Genomic DNA, 10227 nt, shown 5'->3' with positions numbered 1-10227 from the left:
TTGATTTAATTTTAAAGTATTTATTTGATTTGATATTTTGTTGTATTTACAAGTAAGTACCTAGATAATAACATACCTAATAGAAACACTTAATTGTTGAAGACTTCAATATAGTGCATATATTACGGGTAATGTCAGATGGTTAATTAAATAATTAATCTCAAGTTTACCCTGGTATAACTAGTATTACCCGAGCCTTTTGGGCACTACTAGTTATACTATATGATATAATACTAGGTATACCCAGGTAGGTAAACTTAAATTTACTTAAATTCGGCCCAAAAGGCTTGGATAATAATTATGGTATTTGACAGATTTTCGTAAAGTACTTCAAAATGTTCTAAAGTCACTAAAACTACGCTTCATAATTGTTTTTCTTATATTTAGAGCCATTTAAACAATCAAAAGTCAGTTTTTATAAATAAATTTCGTATTTCCCGCTGAAACGCTAAGTCACGTGACAAATCAAGCGCGTGACGTCACGATGTAACGGTCAAATGTCAACAATACGTGGGAGATACGTTTTTTATTCAAGATTCTTTAAAAAATGGCTTTAAAGTGCAATAGAATATGTACCGTTCCTTTTGTGTCAAAATACAAGCATCAAAAACCCATCTAAATTGTTTATCCACGTGCCTCAATCGCAAAATCTTCGTGTAAAGTCAAGTAAAGTGGCTGCAGTTAGCACAACGTCATCCGACCAGTGTATTACCCAAATCTTCAATTTATTTTTGCAAGGATCATTTTGTAGTTACCTACTTTAAAATATCTTGTATATTGATAGTTTAGTAAAACTGTAGCTCCTTTAAAGGTACCTCACGTACTCTAGTAACATTTGCAGGTTAGAGCAAAGTTGTTTATTTATATTGTATTTACACATAGGTACTCATTTCCTGTTTAACGCTGATTTGTCTCTATTACAGCTGCCCAAGGACATGGAAAACTACATGGAGTACAATATTATCGGTTCTATCTCGACAAGACGAATGAAACCCTCCGGTTTACCTTCTAGATTTGAATGTTAACCTGATCGTTTAAACAGAACGGCCAAAAGTATGCCCCGGTCAGTGGCAGTAAAAAGACAGCGTGCAACAGCAACTGAAATTGTGGATACATATGTGACGGGTAATGTTAGAAGGTTAATTAAACTCAAGTTTACCCTGGTATAAGTAGTATTACCCGAGCCTTTTGGGTATAGTCCGAAAATTTAAACAACATTAATCTGTATTCGTCGTTTACCCGTACACATCTAGGTCTACCCAACACTGGCTGGGCAATGGTGTAAAAATTGATTTAATTTTAAAGTGTTTATTTGTTTTGATATTTTGTTTTATTTACAAGTAAGTACCTAGATAAAAACATAATAGAAACACTTAATTGTTGAAGACTTTAATATAGTGCATATATTACGGCTAATGTCAGAATGTTAATTAAATAATTCATCTCAAGTTTACCCTGGTATAACTAGTACCAGGCCCGAGCCCGAGCCCTTTGGGTAATACCTACTAGATATACTAAATAATACTAGGTATACCCAGGTAAACTAAAGTTTACTTAAAATCGGACTTTACCCAAAAGGCTTGGTTAATACTAGGTATGCCCAATTGCCCAGGTAAACTTAAGTTTACCTTAACCTTCTAGTATTGCCCGTAACATTTATGAGAAAAGCCGCATGCGTTTAGCCCAGTGCCCTAATACTGTACGACCAAATCATGTGCCAAAAAAAACGTGCATTGTTATGGATGACAAGTCGTACATAAAGTTCGATTACAAAATAAATGCTGCCGGGTGATCAGTTTTACACCGTACGAGAAGGTCAGGATGTCTATGATTCCGAAAAGTCAATTTTTACTGAAAAAATCGGTAAAAAAGCTATGGTCTGGCAGGCTATTTGTGAGTGTGGTAAGTTGTCGAAGCCGTTTGTAACTACAGAAACTATGAAGGCCGATGCTTACATCTCGGAGTGCTTGAATCGGCGTCTATTGTCTATGATTCGTGAGCATGATGGACCTGTTATATTTTGGCCAGTCTTGGCATCCATACACTATTCAAAGCACCTTAGCACGGTATGAAAAGAATGGAATCGAATTCGTGCCTAAACATATGAATCCACGGAACTGTCCGGAAATTAGACCGATTGAAACATTTTGGGCTCTAACCAAGACATATCTTCGAAAACACACTAAGGCAGCGAACTAAATCGAAGCCTTCAAACAAAACTGGACGACAGCCTCCAAAATCATTGGAGTTACATCTGTGCTCCAGCTTATGGCCAGAGTAAGGTCCAAAGTGCGTTCTCTGACATATTGACAATTTTTATTTTGTCTGACGCATACCTACGTGTGCGTGTGGGTTGTCTAAATCTGCTGACATTCGTCTTTTTTCTAACTTATTATTATCAAGCACACAGCTACGATTTTACTTTGGTGAGTCACTGTTGAAAGACTTCCTTCTATATTCTCATCCGTACGATTAATATATGAAAGCAATTAAATTTATAAAACTTAGGTACCATAAATAGACGCACAAAAACTGGGCTTCATTATAAGATAATATTCAAAGCTTGATATAAACTTGTTGTCAACTGAGGGCACAAAGAAAGTCGTCTAAGGCATCGAAAAATAACAGGATCTATGAAACGTGGCAGTGGCTAGAGCCCCGGAAATAAACAGCTGTGATTATCGGATATATGTTTCTTGACTAGTCGAAACACGAATCCTTAAAATGTTCTTAATTCGAACGAATTCTTATAAAGTTGTCAAAAGAATTGAAAAAAAATATGGTTGTCTGTAAAGTCGGTTTACAGACGATAATTTTGCGTGATAACGTCATAAGAAAAATCGCTGAGTAGTAGTAGCTAACAGCACACAAACAGCACATTAAGTAGTAGCAGTAGCAGCCGCCGTTGTGTTTTAGCCTTTAAACTGTTACGCTTAGGCCTTTTAACCCTTTGAACCTTTTAACCCTTTGAACCTTTTAACCTTTTGAACCTTTTTAACGTTTTAATCTTTTTAACGTTGTAACCTTTTTAACCTTTTAATTTTGTCACTGCTTGATACTTGTTATTGATCTTTGTACTTTTTGCATTTATTTTATAATATATAATAGATAGGATTTTGTCACGTTACCATGGAGATCAGTCCACAACGTGGCCGTAACGTTACCATGGAGATCTGTCCACAACGTGACACTTTTTCGTGCATGCTACCGGTGTTAATCGATTTAAGTTGCCAAAACATTGTTAAAAAAATGTTATACAAAGCAAATCTGGATCATGTTTATGTCAATATACAAAAATGTGGACTTTTCATTCACGAAGTACATCCGTTTATGGGGGCTACACCTGATGGTGTGATAAACGATGACTTATTAGTCGAGGTGAAATGTCCTAGCGCTCCCTTTCAAATCGGTATAGACGAAGCTATCGCAAAAGGAATGGTCCAGTTGTGGCGTATACAAAAAGATAATGGTGAGGTTCATGTAAATCGACGTTCTGACTGGTTTTATCAAGCTCAAGGGCAAATGCATATAGCAAAGAAAAACAAGTGCCTCTTTGCTCTATGGTATGGCGAACATAAAATAAAAACGGGAATCATTGAGAGAGATGATAACTTCTGGAACACAGTAATGGAGCCAATAAAATTAAATTTTATTTTGACTGCTTATTACCCCAATTAGTAGACCCAAGATTCACAAGAAATCGGCCGGTACGAGAGCCACACTATGTTGTTCCAAAAAATAATAAACATAAGCTAAACATTAGCTAACAAATAATTGACAAATAATCTACAGGTTGTCCTTAGCCATTGGACTAACCCTGAAATCCCACGTAGGGTTACTTCTCAAGAATGCTTTAACGTTAATATTTTTTAATTAGAACATTAAGATAAAAAAATAAATTTTCAAACCAAAGTTATACTTGGTCAAACAAATCTTATCAGTAGTAAAAGGCGGCAAATTTTAAAAATCGGTTCTCGAATAATTCCAAAATTGCGTGTCATCTGTGTTTTATCTGTGGAATGTGGATCGTGAATGACAGCCATCTTGTATGTTTACATTCCGAATCGTTGCTATTTCAAGAGAAATTTCTGCTGTCACCATTAAATACCAATATATTAAATAAGATTGTGCATGATCTTAAGCAAAGTCAAGGTGCCTACAATGTACAATCATGCTCGTTGATCGTAAATATTTGTAAAATTTGAGGTTAAGTATGTTAATTACATGTTTTGATTAGATGTACATTGCTGCTTTTCTTAGCGCAAAAACTACTCTTTGAGTGTTGCCATAATTCACTTTGCTGTATGTACATTGCTTGACAGACTATATTTCCATTAATCGACAACAAAAAGAAACATACCTACTGTATTAATCTTGGCAGTGCTTTTCACAATTTGTTCGAAAATGTGTGGCAATGATGACGTTTGTCAAAACTCAGAATCTAATTAGTGTCATAAATAAAAAAGGTAATCGAAAAGGTTGAAAAAGGTTTCATACTATTTGTGCTTGTGCGACAGATAACTGCAGTTATATTTTCTATTAAGAGCCCATCAACGTGCACACACACTATCGCCACTGCTAAATAATCGTGATTATTTAAATTTAACGAAAGATATTTAAAAAAAGGGGCCGCTACGTACTGTATTTTGTATTTAAGTACTAAAGGGCTCTTTTTGTTTAAAGGATTTAGATCGACGAACCCAGCAACATAAATAGTAGTAATAGTAGTCTGATATATTTGCGGCTTTAAATAGGGCCTTGAAATTCTAGCACTAACATTTTTTCGAGTTGAAATTCAAAATAACGGTCGCAATACAATTTTCAAATTGCCATTCCAAAAATACACATCACACCTTTGTACCTGAAAAAACTGATAAAGAGTTATATTTTTAAAAGTTTTTATTTCACTGCGTCATCTCTAAGTGTCTCATTTTACGAAATTTCAGTATGACTCAACATATAAACTTTTAGAAAGATAAAATATTTTTTTAATGTCATATAACTCCTGCGAAACCTAAATATTAGTCGTTTACCTTTAGGTGGGTTTTCAATTGAATCGTGTAAATAGTGGCGTAAGCAGGCCACACTCATTAAAACTAATGAGCACAACGTTTTGAAGCTGTTACAGCTGAGCGACTTAAGATCTACGGATAGTTCTCATCTAATGTCGAATTTTGAGTTCAGGTATCTTGTTTGCAAGGTTCCGTAGCCAAAAAGGGCAAACACGAAACTTTTAGGTGCTTATAGTAGTTTCGCAATGAAAATTTATAAGGTAATAAAGCGTATTTATTTGCCAAAAAATAATTCTACAAATTAAGAATCAAGAAAATAATGGATAGAAATAAATACCTTTGTGTGTTAAATAGATGATGGTGATAGATGTGTTTGGTTTTGTGTGTACTTTGTGTGTTATATTATATTGTGTGTTACTTTATGTGTTTTAGAAGAGGGTAAAGAAGTCGTTTTACCTCGGATGCTAAATTCATACCCGAGCAAGCGAAATATTCCAAAATAGAAAAGATTCGAAATGTGGTATTTTGAGCATTGCAAGGGTTTCAATGCACGAAGGTTATGTTTAACCTTTGCTACCGAGTGAAACACAACATTTTTCACTACACCAACGCGAGGAAAATACTTATGAACTTACCATCATATTACATTCAAAATCATTAGGGTGTCGGTCAAGTCACGTCAAGTGCCGTAATCACATGCAACTTGACTGTTTTTATTTCTATTTTGTTTGAATGATCTGACATAATTTCAACATTGTGCATATGCACGTTGTATTACTCGCGCTCAAAATTACACAAACTCCACAACTATTTTCAAAAGGAATGAAATAGGTACTACAGATTACTTTTTATGGAAATTCGAAGTATACAAAGTGACTCATTTTCATTGCTCTTAAATGTACCTACAAATAGTAAATACGGTATAAAGTTTCGTCATACTTGTGGATCTAGCAGCTTAAAACCCAAAAGTTATTGTTTTGTTTGTTAAGTTGCGTTTGAACACTTTGAACAATCCTACAGAAGAAACGTTAAGTGTAGGTAGAGTGTGAAAACCTACATACCTATACATTTAAATAAATGCAAAACATAATCCCACTCATTTGCAAATACTATTTCACAAAGTTGCATTATTGGCTTTTTCGATATAATAGATACAAATATATGATTCGGGCAGCAGTAACATTACTTTCTCAAAAAACCGTCCAAGTGCAAGTCTGAGCTCCGCTATCATTTTTCCTGGAGTTGGATCCACACTTGAGCGGTTTATATTGTTACACATTTGTGCGTGAAACGATCCAGATGTCCTCTGCCATCGTTAATTAAAGGAATGGACACTTAATTGCATGCCCCTTTTACATGGGCTAGGCATAAAGGGAATTATGATAGGAGCACAAATGTCATCACATAGGGATAAAGGGAGCTGAAATTTCACAGTTACTAAAGTTCTTTCTTGTTATAACAGAGAAAAAAATATGTATTTAAATAAAAAGAAGATTATAAGGAAAATGTGACTTTAGTTTTGTTAATTACTGTAAACTATATTTACCTAACTATTTCGATGAGTTGCGTGATATAAATTCACTAAAATAACGCCATAAGTAAACTGCAATTAACACGCCAATTTGTAGGCGTTCCCATTAATTAAAGCCTAGTACACTACACAGTGAGGCTCATGTTTTAAGTAACGAGACTAGTAGTTATCCAACATATACCTGCGCACATGTGTACCTATACCTACACCAAAACATTATAAGACAAAATTAGAACTTTTCATTAAAACGCTTCGAGCAGTGTTTTTCAAGTAACAATGGTTAGTTAGGATTATAAACTAGAAATACAAACTGAGTCAGTTATTAAGTGTTATCTTTAAAAAATACAAAATATATAAGTAGATACATTTTTAAAGTGTGTGTTTTCGACATTTGTATGGCTTTTTTTTGGGAAAATTTCATGCCAAAAAATGTAGTGTACAAAGTACCACTCTATTTTTTTAAGTTAGATATGGACGCTTAAATATCGTCATTTGTATGGCACTATACAGCCATTTATAAGGCACTGTCGGCATTTATATGGCACCTTTTCGACATTTGTATGGCGGTACTTACTAAAATTTTTTGGCACTGTGTTGACATTTGTATGCCAATTTCGAAATTTGTATGGTCAAAGTAGCCGTACAAATGTCGACAAAAATGTATTTGGGACATATTTCATGTATACGTATCCGATTCACGCATTTATTAAAGAAACCATTTATAATAAGTTATAAGCGAGCTTTGCTTTATTCCTGATAACATTTGAGCTTAATATTCTTAATTAAATAACTCTTCAAAATTATATAAGTAGCTATACATGAAAAATAATCGATGGTATGTTACACGGTAATTTATATTAATTACTTTATTCCAAAATTAATTAATAATAAAACTAAATTAATAAATCGAAGTTAAAACTTATATTACAAATACTATTCACAACGGGGTATTTATTTACCATGTAGGTACAAAAGAGAGAAAAAGAACGGGAACGGCAGGGGATGAGGATAGTTCGCTATGGTGAGTGGGTATACCAAAATTAAAGTCGCAGCACGTCATTATATACTAGGGCAGGGATTACATAGGGTTACCGTAATTTAGTAATATTTGATGATATCATTAATACGAACCGCGAGCTATTGATTTATTTTTATTTATAAATAGATAAATATGATATGACAATCTTACAGAAACCGACCTAGCCGAGTAAGCTCAAGATGGTGTATAGCACGTACTAGACGATGATACATTTAATATAAATAGGTAGGTATATGCAAATACTTATATACTTAGAGAACAATCATAACCCAAATTATAATCAAATTAATGCCTGTACCAGGATTCAAACCTGGAACGCCCTGCTTCGTAGGCCTATATCACTACCAACTAGGCTCCGAGACCATTAACATTTTAATATTTGAAGACAATTAGAAAAGGCAATTGCCCTAAAATGTAGAAACCTAGTAACTACCAACCTGCAGGTCAGTAACATTTAGAAAGGCATTAATTCCACTACATGCCTCGGTTTTAATTCATTTAGTGCCCGGACTCATGAATACCTTTAATTTTGGAGCACACATTCTGTAAATATAATAATATCACCAACGGCTACATTCAGGCTCTGCTTTAATTTGGTAGGTACTACTGCACTACAAGTGATTGCAAAATAAGTTTAATCAAAAGAACCTACAGATATTATGTACTAAAAATGTTAGTTTTAGGTACAAAAGTAATAAATACTGCAAGTTTTTAAAATAAGTCACTGCAAAACCATCATGCAACAAAAACGCAAGTATTGTTTCACAGTTACAGAAAATTTTCAAATTGTTGTTGGCTGAGCTCACATTGAAAATCGTATAAAATTGGAATAGCGCTCGACTTACAATTAGTTACAAACAATCCTGAAATACTAACGATAACCTAAAACAATTGATAAAGAGTTATATTTTTATAAATAACCTAAACTACTAAAAGAATTGATAGAGTTATATTTTTATAAATAACCTAAACTACTAAAACAATTGATAAAGAGTTATATTTTTATAAATAACCTAAACTACTAAAAGAATTGATAAAGAGTTATATTTTTATAAACCTATGCTTCAGTTATTTGTTTAATACCACGTCGGTGGCAAACAAGCATACGGCCCACCTGATGGTAAGCAGTCACCGTAGCCTATGGGCGCCTGCAACTCCACAGGTGTTACATGCGCGATGCCGACCCTTTAAAAACTAAACACTCCTTTTTTTAAGAACCCCATACTGTAGACCCTCGAGAAAACCTCGGCAGGGGAGCTCATTCCATAGCGGGAGCGTCCGCGGGAGAAAATTCCTTTGAAACCGTGTGAGGATGAACACTCTGCCGACGGCGAGCGGTGCGGTGATAAACCTGAATTTTTAAAATAAAATTTACTACTATTTTTCCAAGCGTTTTAGTCTATTCGTAACAGAGCTTTTCTCTATCGTAAAAATTGAAACAAATGAAAATTTGGTATTTTTCAATAGTTTAAATTTGATACCATGTTCGGTTGCATGAAAATAAGAAAGGTTATTGAGCGAAAAAGCCAAACATGTGAAGTGATTCCGTATCTATGCTCGCGAGTGTATTTATTAGAAAAAAATTCTAGTCTTTCAAATATAGGAATAAACAAAGAAAATACACTTTTAATTGAATTGTTAGGTCTCAATTTTTTTAAGCAGCTCCGGCATGTCGTACATGCTTTTGCAGTTGACCTATCTTATTCAATTACAACTCGGTGTACTGAACTCAACAAAACTTAATCTCGCTAGTTTACACCAGATAAAACTTGTTCTATAAACTCGACAGGAGGTACACGAATTCGTTGTAGGGAAACTTTGGTGGGCGCTGTTAATTTCATTGTTTCACTGTTTATTGTGGCGATGAATTGTGACGTAGTTATGGAAATTAGTAATTTGTGATTGCGGTTTGTTAACAAATTCTGCAATTCACTATTTGGTCGAACGTAAAATATTTCAAGTACCTACGCTTTAATCAAGTTGAAATTTGTGGCAAGTGTGGCAATGAAGGCTAATTATCACATGATTTTTTACAAAATTTGGTTAGTTTGTAGAGGTTATCAATTAATTAAAACCAAAATATTACTTTGCTAATCCGCGAAAAGATAACGTGCCAGTCAATCAGTGCTATACCGTTATACTTACTTGCGTATTTTTTACATGCAATTAATTAATTAATTAGGTTATCAATTAATCCCAATAATAATACGACGAAAGTGTCACGTAATACTATATGTTTTCGTAACTAAGAGAAGTGCAGTTTCACCATATACATATGTGAAATTACGCTTACATTGTACGGAAAAGAGAACTCTATTCCTTAGTCATAGTATGTACGGCTATACTATAATCGTCACTTACTTCAGTTTCATAGCAAGTAATTACTGGCACTAACTATTCAGTCAATGTTTCTGGAAAAACAGACAAAATGCCGGATCATAAACAGATTTTCAACGTCCAACTAGGGAACAAATCAAATTATTTATTTTTTCTTTAGAGTATGATATCTATTTCAGTTTACAAGATTTTCAACGCCAATATGTTTTAACAACGCAAATACATTTTTTTTTCTTTTTGACTCGTGCCCAGGCTATATGTAGTTTCAAATCCATGACAGAGTCTCTGCGGAAAGCGAAGAGTCGTGG

Source organism: Cydia splendana, chromosome Z, assembly GCF_910591565.1.
Source record: "Cydia splendana chromosome Z, ilCydSple1.2, whole genome shotgun sequence".
Taxonomy (NCBI): Eukaryota; Metazoa; Arthropoda; class Insecta; order Lepidoptera; family Tortricidae; genus Cydia; species Cydia splendana.
Note: the sequence above shows the minus strand (reverse complement) of the source record.